This window comes from Schistocerca serialis, chromosome 7 (genome assembly GCF_023864345.2).
Source record: "Schistocerca serialis cubense isolate TAMUIC-IGC-003099 chromosome 7, iqSchSeri2.2, whole genome shotgun sequence".
NCBI lineage: Eukaryota > Metazoa > Arthropoda > Insecta > Orthoptera > Acrididae > Schistocerca > Schistocerca serialis.
In genome coordinates, this window is record NC_064644.1 from 603766571 (window position 1) to 603784607 (window position 18037).

The 18037-nt window shown below is 46.0% G+C and overlaps 13 non-coding genes across 13 annotated transcripts; all 13 read right to left on the reverse strand.

Annotated features, from left to right (window-relative positions):
- Nucleotides 1-2289: 2289 nt before the first annotated feature.
- Trnat-agu (transfer RNA threonine (anticodon AGU)) lies at nucleotides 2290-2361 on the reverse strand. Its single transcript has one exon. It is a non-coding gene; the product is annotated as a tRNA-Thr (tRNA).
- Nucleotides 2362-2682: 321 nt separating this feature from the next.
- Trnak-cuu (transfer RNA lysine (anticodon CUU)) lies at nucleotides 2683-2755 on the reverse strand. The gene has a single exon. It is a non-coding gene; the product is annotated as a tRNA-Lys (tRNA).
- Nucleotides 2756-3194: 439 nt separating this feature from the next.
- Trnaq-uug (transfer RNA glutamine (anticodon UUG)) lies at nucleotides 3195-3267 on the reverse strand. Its single transcript has one exon. It is a non-coding gene; the product is annotated as a tRNA-Gln (tRNA).
- A 6676-nt stretch (nucleotides 3268-9943) lies between these two features.
- Trnae-uuc (transfer RNA glutamic acid (anticodon UUC)) lies at nucleotides 9944-10016 on the reverse strand. Its single transcript has one exon. It is a non-coding gene; the product is annotated as a tRNA-Glu (tRNA).
- Nucleotides 10017-10455: 439 nt separating this feature from the next.
- On the reverse strand, nucleotides 10456-10528 carry Trnar-ucg (transfer RNA arginine (anticodon UCG)). The gene has a single exon. It is a non-coding gene; the product is annotated as a tRNA-Arg (tRNA).
- A 569-nt stretch (nucleotides 10529-11097) lies between these two features.
- Nucleotides 11098-11169, reverse strand: Trnat-agu (transfer RNA threonine (anticodon AGU)). Its single transcript has one exon. It is a non-coding gene; the product is annotated as a tRNA-Thr (tRNA).
- A 321-nt stretch (nucleotides 11170-11490) lies between these two features.
- Trnar-ucu (transfer RNA arginine (anticodon UCU)) lies at nucleotides 11491-11563 on the reverse strand. Its single transcript has one exon. It is a non-coding gene; the product is annotated as a tRNA-Arg (tRNA).
- Nucleotides 11564-12002: 439 nt separating this feature from the next.
- Nucleotides 12003-12075, reverse strand: Trnar-ucg (transfer RNA arginine (anticodon UCG)). The gene has a single exon. It is a non-coding gene; the product is annotated as a tRNA-Arg (tRNA).
- A 542-nt stretch (nucleotides 12076-12617) lies between these two features.
- Trnat-agu (transfer RNA threonine (anticodon AGU)) lies at nucleotides 12618-12689 on the reverse strand. Its single transcript has one exon. It is a non-coding gene; the product is annotated as a tRNA-Thr (tRNA).
- Nucleotides 12690-13013: 324 nt separating this feature from the next.
- Trnak-uuu (transfer RNA lysine (anticodon UUU)) lies at nucleotides 13014-13086 on the reverse strand. Its single transcript has one exon. It is a non-coding gene; the product is annotated as a tRNA-Lys (tRNA).
- Nucleotides 13087-13525: 439 nt separating this feature from the next.
- On the reverse strand, nucleotides 13526-13598 carry Trnar-ucg (transfer RNA arginine (anticodon UCG)). The gene has a single exon. It is a non-coding gene; the product is annotated as a tRNA-Arg (tRNA).
- Nucleotides 13599-14063: 465 nt separating this feature from the next.
- Nucleotides 14064-14135, reverse strand: Trnat-agu (transfer RNA threonine (anticodon AGU)). The gene has a single exon. It is a non-coding gene; the product is annotated as a tRNA-Thr (tRNA).
- A 322-nt stretch (nucleotides 14136-14457) lies between these two features.
- On the reverse strand, nucleotides 14458-14530 carry Trnak-cuu (transfer RNA lysine (anticodon CUU)). Its single transcript has one exon. It is a non-coding gene; the product is annotated as a tRNA-Lys (tRNA).
- Nucleotides 14531-18037: the final 3507 nt, after the last annotated feature.

Consider the following 18037-nt stretch of genomic DNA (forward strand, 5'->3'; position numbering starts at 1 on the left):
CGTGTCCGAATGGTGTTAATGTTGATGGTCGTTAAGCGATAGGTTTGTAGATCGTCTCCTGCGGTGGGGGCTGCCGTCAGTGTCGCCGTAAAAGGTGGGGCCTGTGATCTGCTGGCCGCGTCCGCGTCGTCATCTGTTGCTACTCGGGAGGGGCCGAGGTGTGGGAGGAGAGACTCCTCTCCTCATCCACCACAGTGGCCGTAGAATCGTCTTCAATGTCATCCGCCCAAGGTCCGCAAGTTAACGGTGGCTGCGGCTGAACACTTGTGGGCTGAGTGACTAAGGGTGAATCCGCAGTTGTTTCCGGTTGTGTACCAACGGCGGGCGCTGTGCTGGCCATCCGTTTGTCCGAGGGAGCGGAAACGGATTTGTCAAAATCAGACAAAGTGACAGGTGAGGGCGATCTCGTGTCATCCATTCTCCTCGTCGTTTCGTCGGCCGTCCGGTCGTCAACTGGAGAAGACGTCCGCTGGAGGCAATCGTCTGAGGGTGTGCGACGTCGCTTTTTATGTTTTCTCGGTGACCTTTGTTTGCGGACGTGGGTTTCTGAGTCCGAAAGAGTTTGTGGTTCCCGTATAGCATCCCCCTCAGGGAGAAAGGCAGAGGTCGGTACAACCCTAGCGTCGAGTTCCATTCTCTCGTCCGAATCTTCTTGTGGAGTCGATGGGCGGCGTTCTTCAACCCCTGCAAACACCGTAATGGTGTTGGTCAATCCAGGACCGGCGACAGGTGCGCATTCTAACGCTTCCTGTCTTCCTGGGGGGTTGTCGTCTGTCATGACGGTCGATCGTGTCACCTCTGCGTAATTGAGGGGGAGGGCCGTGAGCGTAGGAGGTGGTGTCGTGTCATGCAATGGAAGTTGTGTAATCCGACGTTGAATACACGCCGAGCGGACATGACCCTCCTGGCCGCAACCAGAACAAGTACGAGGTTGGCCGTCGTACATTATTATTGCTCGACAGCCACCTATGACTAAGTAGGACGGCACATGTTTCTTTAATTCAATTTTCACTTGTCGGACGCCGTTGAGGACTTGGTACGTCTCGAAGGTGTTCCATTTTTCGGCCACGTGGCTAATTACCGTCCCATAAGGGCGGAAAGCTGAGGTAACGACGTCCGGTGGTACTTCGAAAGGGAGTTCGAAGACTCTTAGTGTGCGTAATCCTAGTCCAGCATGGTCAACAGTAACCTCTCCGATGTGACCATCGGAGTGTTTGAACTTGAGAGTGTTCGCGCATCTGTTCACAACTGCGTGACATAACTCGTCATCGATCATCTTGACGTAAACGACGCTGCTTGTGATGGATAGGTGGATACCGATGATGTGCTGTGTTGGTATTTGAACTTCGTCACGGATAAATCGTTCGACTTCAAAGGCTCGTGGTCGTGCGTAGTCGGGCTGGAAGCTGATCTTGATGGTAGCTTTTCTGTACGAATGAGCCATGGCGACTCAGTGTTAACGGACGCGAGTATTAGCTGCGGCGAGGAAGTAAACAAACTACGCGTGCTCGCGACTCTGCCGACGGGACCGCGACACTGCGGACGGGACGTAATCAAGACGTCCTCGCCGCTCACCGGCCGATAGCAGACTGAAAGGCTCGGAGCACTATGGGACTTAACAGCTGTGGCCATCAGTCCCCTAGAACTTAGAACTACTTAAACCTAACTAACCTAAGGACAGCACACACATCCATGCCCGAGGCAGGATTCGAACCTGCGACCGTAGCAGTCAATCCATTAGGCCACACGGTCACTGGCGCAATGTGCTTACCCACACACACCTCATTTTCGCCATTTGTACGCTTGCCGGAATGAATTTCCCATCTTTGACGCAATTCTCCATCTCCAATTTCAGTACTAAAAATGCGACGCTACTTCTTGCTGTGTCCCATCGCAAGTTACATTCAAGCCCTTATGACGCTGATCAAACAAGAGGTTGCAAATCAGCTTCAATCGCTTACTGCCATCTCAGTCGGTTGCAGAAGGTACCTCACCCTATGTCATACAATGGCGAGTTGCCGCTATTACCAAAGCGGCGGCGGCGCCGACGACGACGACGACGACGACGACGACGACGACGACGATACTTCACAAGAACTAAGTATTTCACGTCGGCATTCTCCAGAGACTGCCAAAAGCAGCAGTTTCTGGTGCCTACTTTAATAGCACCTTTCGCACTTTTCATTTGCGAGAGAATTTCTTAAATACCGCACCCATTCATAATTTTTTTTATTCTTGACCGCTTTTTTCGAAAGGGCTACGGTAGAAGGGGCTGTTACAAAATTCGTTTGCCTCCTGTGAGGATCGAACTCACGACCTCTGGTTTACTAGACCAGCGCTCTGCCACTGAGCTAAGGAGGCGCCGCCTAGTGCACTTCTCGGGTACTTTAGTCTTATGGACTAGTGAATCGGAGCCCTTCAGCTGGAAACGCACCGCATTAGCGACCATTATTTGTATTTAGTTAGCACAGCTGCTGCTTTCCTACACATCTCACACAATATCGATGTACACCTAAAATTCCAAAACAACACATTTATTTCATTTCAGAGTTACTTTCAGCTTCAAAAACCATTCCTCTGATATTCATACGAAGCTAGGCATCGTCGTAACCCGTTACGTTTATTACGCAAGGCTCACGAGAGGGGCGCAGGTTGCATGCGCGTAGACACAAAATTTTGCGCCGCCCAGCGTGGGGCTCGAACCCACGACCCTGAGATTAAGAGTCTCATGCTCTACCGACTGAGCTAGCCGGGCTCCACACAACGTGATACGAGCCATACTATACTTATGGGACCTGCGACCATCTATGGAAGGCCCTTTTCACTACAGCTTGTTTCCTGCTGCCACAAATGAGCTACAATCCTATTCAATGAAAAATTGTCTCCGAAAGGAATCAAATCTACTTGAAATGATACGTGGCTATCAGCACCGTTATTCAACACACATGCTCGACTGTGCGCAGACGCCTGTGGCGTAGCTCTTGGGTCCTGAATCAGACGCAGTAGTTCCAACAAAAACTCTCCTGATCGGCACAGTGCCGAAAATTTCGCTACAGAACCCCGTTGTCTTGCTTGTGCTTCAGGTAGACGCCGGTTTGCATCCAGGAAGCGGGCAGGAGCAATTTTCAACTAGTTTTGTAGTACTCACACAACACAGTAAAACAGCATGCATCTTTTGCAGAACTGGAAAAAGTCGACCGTGACAGGATTCGAACCTGCAATCTTCGGATCCAAAGTCCGACGCCTTATCCATTAGGCCACACGGTCACTGGCGCAATGTGCTTACCCACACACACCTCATTTTCGCCATTTGTACGCTTGCCGGAATGAATTTCCCATCTTTGACGCAATTCTCCATCTCCAATTTCAGTACTAAAAATGCGACGCTACTTCTTGCTGTGTCCCATCGCAAGTTACATTCAAGCCCTTATGACGCTGATCAAACAAGAGGTTGCAAATCAGCTTCAATCGCTTACTGCCATCTCAGTCGGTTGCAGAAGGTACCTCACCCTATGTCATACAATGGCGAGTTGCCGCTATTACCAAAGCGGCGGCGGCGCCGACGACGACGACGACGACGACGACGACGACGACAGCCGCGAGGGTCTCTACCAGGGGTAGAAAATACTTCACAAGAACTAAGTATTTCACGTCGGCATTCTCCAGAGACTGCCAAAAGCAGCAGTTTCTGGTGCCTACTTTAATAGCACCTTTCGCACTTTTCATTTGCGAGAGCATTTCTTAAACACCACACCCATTCATAATTTTTTTTATTCTTGACCGCTTTTTTCGAAAGGGCTACGGTAGAAGGGGCTGTTACAAAATTCGTTTGCCTCCTGTGAGGATCGAACTCACGACCTCTGGTTTACTTTTTTTTTTTTATTCTTTTTATTTTTTTCTATTTTTTCCCGTTTTTTGCCAGAGACCGCTTGTTTTGCTTTTGTGTCTTTTTGGAAGCCATCAGTAGGCGCATGACGGGGACAAAGAGGGCAGGGGTCAGAGAACTCGAGGCCTGGCCACGATGTCCCCGCCATTACTCCCACCGAATGGCTCCTTCAGTACATTTTACATGTTATAGAAAAGCGGTTATAGTCGTGTGTGGTCTTTGCCTGCTCTTTTTATTAAGGTGCGGCGCACTGTTTGTACCACGTCTGGGTGGAGATCTCATTGGAAGGCTGTCATTCGAGTGATCATTCAACAGTCATTCGAGTAGGAAACATGTTATTTTACCTCAATATACCTCCAGCATTTATGAGACACATATTGGGGGGACCGACATAACAGAAATGGATAAAAGAAGAGGCATTTCCTTCATCTTGATCGTAGATCTCATACTTCATTCCTTCAGTACCCCTAAAATAGTAACTTTATTGTTAGACTGTGCTTTTTAACCAACACCTATTCTTTCGAATAAAATGAGCAACATGATTCCATACATTTTCCTGTGGTCTGCATAGTGCCTAACTTTATTGTACTCCATTTTCATAAAAAGCTTGAATTCCGTTTCATCGTCACCACCTATTTTATTGAGAATGTAATGGACGAACTGTCCCATTAACCAGTGTATTGCATTATTTTTGGTTTTGGGGTAATACTTAATTTCAGGTCTGAGAAGCATCATAGGAGTAATAGAATTGGGTGACGTTCGTTGCAGTAGTGCAAGACTTTTCCTGAGCCAAATCCAGTTGTTGAAATTTCCACCACACGTGAATCTATGAATCACGGTGTCAACCAGTTTACATGTCCGACATAAGGGGGTTTCAGCTTTCGCAATTTTATAAAGCCGTTCGTTGGTGCTGACAATATCATTGACGGCTTTGTACCATGCCGTTACCACATGTGAATTGAGCCCGTTAAAACTAATATTCTCCCAAATTGCATCCCAGTTGCAATTCATATATTTCGTGGCAATTTTATTTTTGCCTTCGTATCGTTGTCGTTCTCTCATGATATCTCGGGCTGCAATGTGCAGTGAAGTTCTGAGTTTCTCGTTAACATAGCTCAATTCTGTGTACAAGATTCTAACGTATCGCAGTCGGGGATTAATCTTTTGTACGTCTGCCGGTGGCTGAAGGCTTTCTGGTTGGACACATTGAAACAATTGTGTAGTAATACTGCCTGGGTTGGCGTGAAAGATGCTTAAAGACCGTTTTATGAAAAGCGCAGAAGCTTTATTACGTATGTCCACCAGTCCGAGGCCTCCATTTCTAGGATGTAAGGTCGCAGTTTTTAGGTTAACCCTGTAGATTTCCCCCTTCCATAAGAAATTTGCCACTCTCGACATTATTTTCTGAGCTATCAACTTCGGCAAGGGAAAAACTTGTGCCATATAGATTGCCTTTGAGAGAATGCATAAGTTAATGAACTTGACCCTCTGAACCTGGTTCATAAGTCGTTGTGTGTTCTCAATGAGGCCGCCTTGAATCTTTGTGGAAACCTCTTTCCAGTTGAGGGCTGTCATCTTCATGGGACATGCCGTCAGGAGTGTCCCCAGGGTTTTGTGGGTGGTAACTGACTTCGCCCAATCGATGTGTATCCGGTCAAGACCCCGCATTCCCAAGATTGTACTTTTATTTTCGTTCTTTGTCGCACCCGATGCGCGGCAGTAAGTTTGAAGAATGGCCCCTAGTCGAATTACATCATCTTGCCCTCTTATGACGACACCAACATCGTCAGCATAGGCTCGCACTACAGTTTTCCTACCAGTTATAGTTATGCCCTTTAACCTTTCATGAACACTTCGTAAAAAGGGCTCTAACGACACAACAAACAAAAACATAGATAAGGGACTTCCCTGTGGAATGCCGCGATTTATTGGAATTTGCCGCGACAGCTGACAGTTGACGGCTAATTTAGCGTGCAGACCAGTAGCAATGTTTTTTAAAACATTAACAGTTTTGTGGACGAATCCCATTTTCGTCAGTACCTCAAACAGGAAACGGTGATTCACCGAGTCGAAGGCCTTATTAAAATCTATAAAGAGTAGAGCACATTTGATATTGGAAACTGATGCTAAGGCGATGATGTCTCTATATTCAGAAATTGTATTAAAAATACTTCTATTTGCTGCACATGACTGATGTTGACTAATTAATTTGTCGGTCAGAGGGGAAAGTCTCTTTTTTAAAATCCTGCATACTATTTTGTAGTCAGAGTTTAAAAGTGAAATAGGGCGGTAATTGTTTAAACGTTTCGTTCCTTTGTTTTTCGGTATAAGTACAATTTTGCTATCTTTAAAATCTTCAGGTACCGTCTGCTCGTTAAAAATCTCATTGACAATGCATGTAAAAGTGTCACCAATTAAAAACCAGAATTTTAAGTAAAATTCTACAGGCAGTCCGTCAGGTCCAGCAGATTTATTTAACGGGGACTTGGTTATTATCTCACGAACCTCTTCGTTACTGACTTCAGAAAGGATTTCGTCGTTTTCAGAACTCGTCAATTGTGGGGATAAAACACTGAGAACCTCTTGCAGAGACCCCTCGTGAGGTGGGCTGGAAGAATATAACTCGTGGTAGTATTGGTATACTGCATTGAGAATCTCCTTCTGAGACGTGAGTGTAGTCCCATTGGATGTTTTAATTTCACTAATGACAGTTCGTCGCCTATTCTTTGCATGCCGAAGCAGATGATATAAGGATGTTGTTTCATCATCTACCACCGACTTCGCCTTTGACTTTAGTTTTAAGCCTTCCATCTGCTGTCTTTTAAAGGCGAGTAATTTCGCTTTGGTGTGTTTGATGTCGTGTAATCTAATGGTTGACACGTTTGCCTGTGCGTAGAGGTCCCGCAACAATCTGTAATAAAATTCCATACTGTTTTTTAACTCCTGCGCTCTTTCTCTGCTGTATCTGATACACACTTTTCTCAGTCTCGGTTTTGCAACCTTAATCCACCAATCTAATACCGTGGGGTGCCTGTCGATCGATCGCAGACATAAAGTCCACGCTTCTGATACTGCGTCTGCCAAATCTTGCTCTTTTAAGAGAGAGACATTTAGATGCCACTGGTTCCTAAAAATCTTAATCGGCTGTGGAGCGAAATTAATGCACGCCTTCATACTGCAGTGGTCACTAAAATATACAGGTACGATTTCTGAATTAAGTAGACATCGTTCTAAGTTTTGGGAAACATAAATTCTGTCTATTCTACTACGCGAAGTCTGTGTTATATACGTATATTCAACATTCGTTGGATATTTTAGTTCCCATGCGTCCTTAAGTTTTAAGTCGGTTACTAGGCGTTTAAGTTCCAACGAACCGTTAAAGTGTGGTTGTTGATCCTTACGATTTAACACACAGTTAAAATCACCGCCCATTATAAAACTGTTTGGGTTTCGACGTAATAAATATATAATTTCCTCTTTATAAAATGCTGCCCTGTCCTGTCTATTACTATTTCCTGAGGGCGCATATAAGTTAATCAATGTGGTACCTAAAACGTTTATACTAATGGCCCTTCCAGATTCCAAACGCTCTACTTGAGACACGGGAATTCCTTCCCTGAGCAGAAACGCTGTTCCTGTATGTGTTTCACATGATACGTTAACAATGGCGGTATATCCTGGTATTGCAAGAGACGTCGTTACAACCTCCTGTAGCAACGCGATATCGGTTCCAGAGTCATACAAAAATTCCTTGAGAGCAGCTAGCTTTAATGAGGTTCGAATTTTATTTATATTTAGCGTTGTGATAGTATATGCTTGCATCTGGAACTGGCTATTGGCCACCTACAAACCTTGGTCAAAAACTGTTATACTTTTGGTATGCAGAAATCCGTTTTAGAACTACAGTCGTTTAGAATTTCGCATTATTCCTCGTAACACGGTTGCTAAACGTTAGCTTGTCTTCCATTGTCATCCCGTACCTTAGTACTGAGGGGCTGTTCGACATTGAATGTATCAGGAGGCTCATCTGGAGCACCTACTCTGACAATGTCATATCGTATATTTTTCTGCGATTTTACATCTAACTTGTCGGCTTTTTGTTTGGGTTGGGTGCGAGAAGCAGTAAGATTCGGTTGTGGTTTTAGCGTACGGCGGTGGACGCCCTGAAAACTCTGACCTGATTTTGTTGTGGCAGCACTCGGCGTGGCCGCTTCAGCAACAGTGTCGCGAGAGATCTGGTTTGTAAACACTGCCAGCTGTTTACATGCTACCTTCGTTTGTTGTGATGCTTGCGACGGTGTTTGCTTATTTTCCGGTTCAGGAGTAAACACTTCCTCTTGTTTACACTCTGGTGCCGGTTGTTGTGCTGTTGCGGTGTCGCGGTGTTGTTGTTCTACCGCTTCCGCGAAATTCCCGTCTGTAAACAGCTGATTATCGCTGTTTACAGCTGGGCAAGTTGTCACTGCCTCGGGGACTTCTACTTTATCGCTGTCGGAGGCGGCCGTTTCATTTTCTGGCAATGAGCGGGACGTATCAGAAACTGTGATTAAATCCACTTGCATTTCGCCTTGGGGCACAGGCAGAGTTTCATCGCTAGCCTTCTGTTTACGTACAGCAGGAGATTGTCGGGAGGTTTCATCATCGGAATGATCATCTGTATGTTCAAGTGGTCGTTTCTTGTTTAGTACGTCCAACTCTCGGGCAGAAGAATCACAATTCAAGCGTGGTACCAGGGGTGGAAAATCACTACCATCAACAGCAATATTTCCAGAACTAGGTACAGGATCCGAACCCTCACCCTGTTTGGCTGTATTATCAGTTGCCAAAACTTCGCTCAAGGTCATCTTGCGCCGTTGGACTAAATTCGTTTTTAGTACAAAAACACGACGAGGACAGTCCTGCCTTAAATGACCCGATTCATTGCATATATGGCACGTAGGGGTTTGACCAGTATAAATCACGTGGGCTTTATGCCCGTCAACAGTTATATGAGATGGGATATTCGACTTTACTTCCATCTCTACCGAACGAATACCATTGAAGCTCTGAATTTTAAATTGCTTCGACCACCGTTCGTTAACTATATCCTTAACCTCACCATATTGAGACAGGGCAACCTTGATTTTCTCATTATCTATCTCGATAGGTAAATTTAACACCCGCACACATCTATAAAGAGCATCAGCTCTCCTGATAGCTACTTTACTTGTAGTGCCGTCTCTATGCAAAAATTCTACATCATACCCGAATTTTCCAATAATCTTATCTACCGAAACGGGGCTCAAAAATTTTACGAAAACACAGTAGTTGTCAGTATCTAGCTGAGTGGTATGCACCATATCAGTATTAATGCCAAGTACCTGATCAAGCCAATCATGAATTTCCAGAGCAGTCGGCTGAACACGTCGTGTTTCCTTGGCGAACGCAAAAACCAGCGTATTCTTCCTCACAGTTGTAGCCATGGTATGCAGAAATCAAGGGGAGATTCCGGTAATTACCGAAAACTCCACAATCGATAAATGAACGTCGGTAGAAAACACACAACAGAACACAGTAGGCAGAATTATCACAAGTTACACACGAAGAAAAACCACAAAAAACAAGGACACCGAAACGCAAATGTAAACACTGGCGAAGCACTGACTACGCGCAGCAAACGGCGGCACGTCCGTACGCGTCGGCAGCTAGAGCCAGAATGAGTACTAGACCAGCGCTCTGCCACTGAGCTAAGGAGGCGCCGCCTAGTGCACTTTTCGGGTACTTTAGTCTTATGGACTAGTGAATCGGAGCCCTTCAGCTGGAAGCGCACCGCATTAGCGACCATTATTTGTATTTAGTTAGCACAGCTGCTGCTTTCCTACACATCTCACACGATATCGATGTACACCTAAAATTCCAAAACAACACATTTATTTCATTTCAGAGTTACTTTCAGCTTCAAAAACCATTCCTCTGATATTCATACGAAGCTAGGCATCGTCGTAACCCGTTACGTTTATTACGCAAGGCTCACGAGAGGGGCGCAGGTTGCATGCGCGTAGACACAAAATTTTGCGCCGCCCAGCGTGGGGCTCGAACCCACGACCCTGAGATTGAAAGTCTCATGCTCTACCGACTGAGCTAGCCGGGCTCCACACAACGTGATACGAGCCATACTATACTTATGGGACCTGCGACCATCTATGGAAGGCCCTTTTCACTACAGCTTGTTTCCTGCCGCCACAAATGAGCTACAATCCTATTCAATGAAAAATTGTCTCTGAAAGGAATCAAATCTACTTGAAATGATACGTGGCTATCAGCACCGTTATTCAACACACATGCTCGACTGTGCGCAGACGCCTGTGGCGTAGCTCTTGGGTCCTGAATCAGACGCAGTAGTTCCAACAAAAACTCTCCTGATCGGCACAGTGCCGAAAATTTCGCTACAGAACCCCGTTGTCTTGCTTGTGCTTCAGGTAGACGCCGGTTTGCAGCCAGGAAGCGGGCAGGAGCAATTTTCAACTAGTTTTGTAGTACTCACACAACACAGTAAAACAGCATGCATCTTTTGCAGAACTGGAAAAAGTCGACCGTGACAGGATTCGAACCTGCAATCTTCGGATCCGAAGTCCGACGCCTTATCCATTAGGCCACACGGTCACTGGCGCAATGTGCTTACCCACACACACCTCATTTTCGCCATTTGTACGCTTGCCGGAATGAATTTCCCATCTTTGACGCAATTCTCCATCTCCAATTTCAGTACTAAAAATGCGACGCTACTTCTTGCTGTGTCCCATCGCAAGTTACATTCAAGCCCTTATGACGCTGATCAAACAAGAGGTTGCAAATCAGCTTCAATCGCTTACTGCCATCTCAGTCGGTTGCAGAAGGTACCTCACCCTATGTCATACAATGGCGAGTTGCCGCTATTACCAAAGCGGCGGCGGCGCCGACGACGACGACGACGACGACGACGACGACGACGACGACAGCCGCGAGGGTCTCTACCAGGGGTAGAAAATACTTCACAAGAACTAAGTATTTCACGTCGGCATTCTCCAGAGACTGCCAAAAGTAGCAGTTTCTGGTGCCTACTTTAATAGCACCTTTTGCACTTTTCATTTGCGAGAGCATTTCTTAAATACCGCACCCATTCATAATTTTTTTTATTCTTGACCGCTTTTTTCGAAAGGGCTACGGTAGAAGGGGCTGTTACAAAATTCGTCTGCCTCTTGTGAGGATCTAACTCACGACCTCTGGTTTACTAGACCAGCGCTCTGCCACTGAGCTAAGGAGGCGCCGCCTAGTGCACTTTTCGGGTACTTTAGTCTTATGGACTAGTGAATCGGAGCCCTTCAGCTGGAAACGCACCGCATTAGCGACCATTATTTGTATTTAGTTAGCACAGCTGCTGCTTTCCTACACATCTCACACGATATCGATGTACACCTAAAATTCCAAAACAACACATTTATTTCATTTCAGAGTTACTTTCAGCTTCAAAAACCATTCCTCTGATATTCATACGAAGCTAGGCATCGTCGTAACCCGTTACGTTTATTACGCAAGGCTCACGAGAGGGGCGCAGGTTGCATGCGCGTAGACACAAAATTTTGCGCCGCCCAGCGTGGGGCTCGAACCCACGACCCTGAGATTAGAAGTCTCATGCTCTACCGACTGAGCTAGCCGGGCTCCACACAACGTGATACGAGCCATACTATACTTATGGGACCTGCGACCATCTATGGAAGGCCCTTTTCACTTCAGCTTGTTTCCTGCTGCCACAAATGAGCTACAATCCTATTCAATGAAAAATTGTCTCCGAAAGGAATCAAATCTACTTGAAATGATACGTGGCTATCAGCACCGTTATTCAACACACATGCTCGACTGTGCGCAGACGCCTGTGGCGTAGCTCTTGGGTCCTGAATCAGACGCAGTAGTTCCAACAAAAACTCTCCTGATCGGCACAGTGCCGAAAATTTCGCTACAGAACCCCCTTGTCTTGCTTGTGCTTCAGGTAGACGCCGGTTTGCAGCCAGGAAGCGGGCTGGAGCAATTTTCAACTAGTTTTGTAGTACTCACACAACACAGTAAAACAGCATGCATCTTTTGCAGAACTGGAAAAAGTCGACCGTGACAGGATTCGAACCTGCAATCTTCGGATCCGAAGTCCGACGCCTTATCCATTAGGCCACACGGTCACTGGCGCAATGTGCTTACCCACACACACCTCATTTTCGCCATTTGTACGCTTGCCGGAATGAATTTCCCATCTTTGACGCAATTCTCCATCTCCAATTTCAGTACTAAAAATGCGACGCTACTTCTTGCTGTGTCCCATCGCAAGTTACATTCAAGCCCTTATGACGCTGATCAAACAAGAGGTTGCAAATCAGCTTCAATCGCTTACTGCCATCTCAGTCGGTTGCAGAAGGTACCTCACCCTATGTCATACAATGGCGAGTTGCCGCTATTACCAAAGCGGCGGCGGCGCCGACGACGACGACAGCCGCGAGGGTCTCTACCAGGGGTAGAAAATACTTCACAAGAACTAAGTATTTCACGTCGGCATTCTCCAGAGACTGCCAAAAGCAGCAGTTTCTGGTGCCTACTTTAATAGCACCATTCGCACTATTCATTTGCGAGAGCATTTCTTAAACACCGCACCCATTCATAATTTTTTTTATTCTTGACCGCTTTTTTCGAAAGGGCTACGGTAGAAGGGGCTGTTACAAAATTCGTTTGCCTCCTGTGAGGATCGAACTCACGACCTCTGGTTTACTAGACCAGTGCTCTGCCACTAAGCTAAGGAGGCGCCGCCTAGTGCACTTTTCGGGTACTTTAGTCTTATGGACTAGTGAATCGGAGCCCTTCAGCTGGAAACGCACCGCATTAGCGACCATTATTTGTATTTAGTTAGCACAGCTGCTGCTTTCCTACACATCTCACACGATATCGATGTACACCTAAAATTCCAAAACAACACATTTATTTCATTTCAGAGTTACTATCAGCTTCAAAAAAAACCATTCCTCTGATATTCATACGAAGCTAGGCATCGTCGTAATCCGTTACGTTTATTACGCAAGGCTCACGAGAGGGGCGCAGGTTGCATGCGCGTAGACACAAAATTTTGCGCCGCCCAGCGTGGGGCTCGAACCCACGACCCTGAGATTAAAAGTCTCATGCTCTACCGACTGAGCTAGCCGGGCTCCACACAACGTGATACGAGCCATACAATACTTATGGGACCTGCGACCATCTATGGAAGGCCCTTTTCACTACAGCTTGTTTCCTGCTGCCACAAATGAGCTACAATCCTATTCAATGAAAAATTGTCTCCGAAAGGAATCAAATCTACTTGAAATGATACGTGGCTATCAGCACCGTTATTCAACACACATGCTCGACTGTGCGCAGACGCCTGTGGCGTAGCTCTTGGGTCCTGAATCAGACGCAGTAGTTCCAACAAAAACTCTCCTGATCGGCACAGTGCCGAAAATTTCGCTACAGAACCCCCTTGTCTTGCTTGTGCTTCAGGTAGACGCCGGTTTGCAGCCAGGAAGCGGGCAGGAGCAATTTTCAACTAGTTTTGTAGTACTCACACAACACAGTAAAACAGCATGCATCTTTTGCAGAACTGGAAAAAGTCGACCGTGACAGGATTCGAACCTGCAATCTTCGGATCCGAAGTCCGACGCCTTATCCATTAGGCCACACGGTCACTGGCGCAATGTGCTTACCCACACACACCTCATTTTCGCCATTTGTACGCTTGCCGGAATGAATTTCCCATCTTTGACGTGATCAAACAAGAGGTTGCAAATCAGCTTCAATCGCTTACTGCCATCTCAGTCGGTTGCAGAAGGTACCTCACCCTATGTCATACAATGGCGAGTTGCCGCTATTACCAACGCGGCGGCGGCGCCGACGACGACGACGACGACGACGACAGCCGCGAGGGTCTCTACCAGGGGTAGAAAATACTTCACAAGAACTAAGTATTTCACGTCGGCTTTATCCAGAGACTGCCAAAAGCAGCAGTTTCTGGTGCCTACTTTAATAGCACCTTTCGCACTTTTCATTTGCGAGAGCATTTCTTAAATACCGCACCCATTCATAATTTTTTTTATTCTTGACCGCTTTTTTCGAAAGGGCTACGGTAGAAGGGGCTGTTACAAAATTCGTTTGCCTCCTGTGAGGATCGAACTCACGACCTCTGGTTTACTAGACCAGCGCTCTGCCACTGAGCTAAGGAGGCGCCGCCTAGCGCACGTTTCTGGTACTTTATTCTTATGGACTAGTGAATCGGAGCCCTTCAGCTGGAAACGCACCGCATAAGCGACCATTATTTGTATTTAGTTAGCACAGCTGCTGCTTTCCTACACATCTCACACGATATCGATGTACACCTAAAATTCCAAAACAACACATTTATTTCATTTCAGAGTTACTTTCAGTTTCAAAAACCATTCCTCTGATATTAATACGAAGCTAGGCATCGTCTTAACCCGTTACGTTCATTACGCAAGGCTCACGAGAGGGGCGCAGGTTGCATCCGCGTAGACACAAAATTTTGCGCCCGCCCAGCGTGGGGCTCGAACCCACGACCCTGAGATTAAGAGTCTCATGCTCGACCGACTGAGCTAGCCGGGCCCCACACAAAGTGTTACGAGCCATACAGTACTTATGGGACCTGCGACCATCTATGGAAGGTCCTTTTCACTACAGCTTATTTCCTGCTGCCACAAATGAGCTACAATCCTATTCAATGAACAATTGTAACAGATGCCTGTGGCGTAGCTCTTGGGTCCTGAATCAGACGCAGTAGTTCCAACAAAAACTCTCCTGATCGGCCCTTTGCCGAAAATTTCGCTACAGAACCCCCTGTCTTGCTTGTGCTTCAGGTAGACGCCGGTTTGCAGCCAGGAAGCGGACAGCAGCAACTTTCAACTAGTTTTGTAGTACTCAAACAACACAGTGAAACAGCATGCATCTTTTGCAGAACTGGAAAAAGTCGACCGTGACAGGATTCGAACCTGCAATCTTCGGATCCGAAGTCCGACGCCTTATCCATTTTTTTTTCTTTTTTTTTTCCTTAACCACTTTTTTTTTTAGACGCCTTAACCACTTTTTTTATATATATATATTTTTTATTTTTTCTTTTTTTTCTTTTTTTTGTTTTTTATTTTTATTTTTATTTTTTTTTATTTTTATTTTTTTTAATTTCATCTTGAAAATGCGGTATCAGACAGGGAGAGGCAAGGTGGGCAGGGGTCATGCAATCTGAGGCCTGGCCATCCTGTCTCCCACCGTAACTGTCACCACGGCACCCTACCTCTTCTGCATAATGAAGAAATGCTGCGGCTTGACTCCGCCGCCAGTAACATAAAAACAGAAATTAGTCCTGAGACGAAATGTTGCATCCATTTGCAATGGAAATGAATAAGTCCATTTTCATATGTATTCAGGGGAGCCGGGAAATCCGTGCACTTTGCACCGCATGAGTGCATCTCACTCCACAAATCAGAGTAAGTATTGGATGTACAAAATAAATTAAAAGTCTTCTATCGTTGTTGCGCTCCATCGGATCGTCTGTTACAATTAATAAACTAGGAAACTCAGTTCTGTGCTAGGCGTCCGCCAATGATACGGAACGCGCTACTACAAACATTCTGTTAATATCGGAACGTGACGAATGATCCAGTGACGCACTCGTAAATTAGTCTGTCCCGCACTAACTGCTTTGGTCTTCACGTCGGGCGTCCGAAGGAAGAGTGGAATCCACCATGTCGGAAGAAATGGCTTTAAGCACTCCATCCTATATCGGCTGTGAAATGATCGTGTGACTTAAAAAGTTTGCAAAATGAGCTTTATAGTTTTTAGTCTTCTGTAGTCGGTGGTGCTGTATCATTAAATACAGGAGAAAGTCTTCTTTACTCGTTTCGTTCACATTGAAAAGATAGTAAACTGTGTGGCCTTTAAGCCAGTTTACTGAATTTCTTTTGGTCTTCGGGTAAGGCACTACCTCCGGAGTGAGGAAGTCAGCTGGCGTTATGGTCGCAGGGCATGTTCTAGTGATGCTCGCCAACAACTGTCGTATGACCGCCCAAACATCTCGCACTTTTTCGCAGACAAATCGGTGTTCCTCGCTATCTTGTACCTGGCAAGTGTTGCATAAGGGTGAATCGGCCAGATGAATGGAATGGAGTCTGGCATTGGTAGCTATTTTACGATTCACCGTGAGATACCAAGACGCTCGCACGTGAGACGGTAAATGGCGTGAATGAATATTATCCCAAATGACCCGCCAATCGTGAGCTGTATATTTGTCTTCGATGTTATTCCTGGAGGTGGACTCGATCAAAGTCCTATAAATTTGCTTCACCACCGTTATTTCCTTCGCTGGAAGTCTTGTTCGAGCATAACTATATTCCAACAGGAAGTATTTGAAATGATAGAGGTCGTGTGGAATATGATGTACATCAATCGGGGGGTTGAGGTCCGCTGGGGAGATTTCGTTGAGTAGGTGAGCAGTAAGACAGTGTGGAGATTGTGTCCATAGCTTATACATACTGCTTAGATAGAGCGCCTGTGCCTTTTTATAGACATCAGTGAGGTTTAATCCGCCCTTCCCAGTAGGGAGCGTCAACGTAACATATTTAACTTTGAAGATATGGCCTCTGGTCACAAAATGGCCCAGGGCAGACAGCATTCTATGTGCAATGCCATCGGGAAGAGGCAGCACTTTGGCTACATAGTTAATCTTCGAGAGGATATAAGTGTTGACCAGTTCAATTTTTTGGAGAGCATTCAGTTTCCTCATGCTATGCAGTTGTACACATGCCCTAACCTTGTGAAGTAAAGCTCTATAATTAACAGCAATGGTATTCTGTATCTTCCGCCGAAACTCAAGTCCTAAGCACTTTATACTGGTAATTTCTCGTAATCGGGCATGATTGGGTAGATTTATTCCCCGTCCGACATTCATGAGTCCAGATTTTTGCCAGTTCACCTTCGCCCCAGATGCCGCCTCATATCGTTGAAGTATTTGAAGTGAGGACCGCACTTCTTGCGCGTTCACGACAAGAAAGCCGACATCATCTGCGTACGCACGGCACACAATCTTCTGGCTATTGATTTCCAATCCCTGCAAATGTGCAGTTAGCGTAGCGAGCAGAGGTTCTATGGCGATGGCAAAGAGAGCCATCGACATCGGACAGCCTTGCCTCACCGAACACTCGATATCAATAGCGCCACTGAGGCGACCATTAATTTGAATTCGCGACGTACTATTACGGATCAGATTGTCGAGTACTTGGGTGAACTGGTGCGGAAATCCCAATTCCTGCATGACGCGGAAAAGGAACCGATGGCTCACCCTGTCGAACGCTTTTGCAAAGTCTATCATGAAGAGGGCGCATTTTAACTTGCAAGCCTCCGCTACGGCAATGACATCTCTGTAATCCGTGAGCGTGTGGTAAATAGATCTATCTCTACCGACACTCGTTTGATACTGTCCTGTGATTGTGTTCATGACAGTTTTGAGCCGTTGGCTCAGAACACGGGCGAATATTTTATAATCACTATTTAATAACGTGAGAGGTCGCAGGTTTGTGAGGTCGTTACTGCACGGGGTCTTGGGCAGTAAGACAACAATTCCTTGTCGAAATTCCTGCGGAATAACGTTTTGTGGGTGCATTAGTTCTTTACATATTGCAAGTAGTTTCGATTTCATCTGCGGCCAGAAGGTTTGATATACTTCTGCAGGTATTCCATCGCAACCTGGTGATTTATTCTTCGGACTCCTTAGGATAACGTCTGTTAATTCGTCTTCTGTCACCTCTGTCATCAGCTGAGTCGCCTCTGTGGGGCTGAGTTTCCGAGATATATTTGTCGCAAACTCCGCAAACACGGTATCATCTGTCATTTTATTGGACATCAGGTCTCGATAGTACTCTTCAATCGCACGCATAATGTCACTTTGTTTAGTAACTATTGCCCCGGTGCTGGTTCGGATGTGTGTAATGATTTTCCGACTGCCTCGTCGACTTTCACGTAACATGTGATACATGGCAGCCTCTTCTTCTTGCACCGTCTTAGGAACTCGCGCCCGAATTTGACAACCTTCCAACTGTTTCCGTTGCAGCGTTAAAAGTTTCG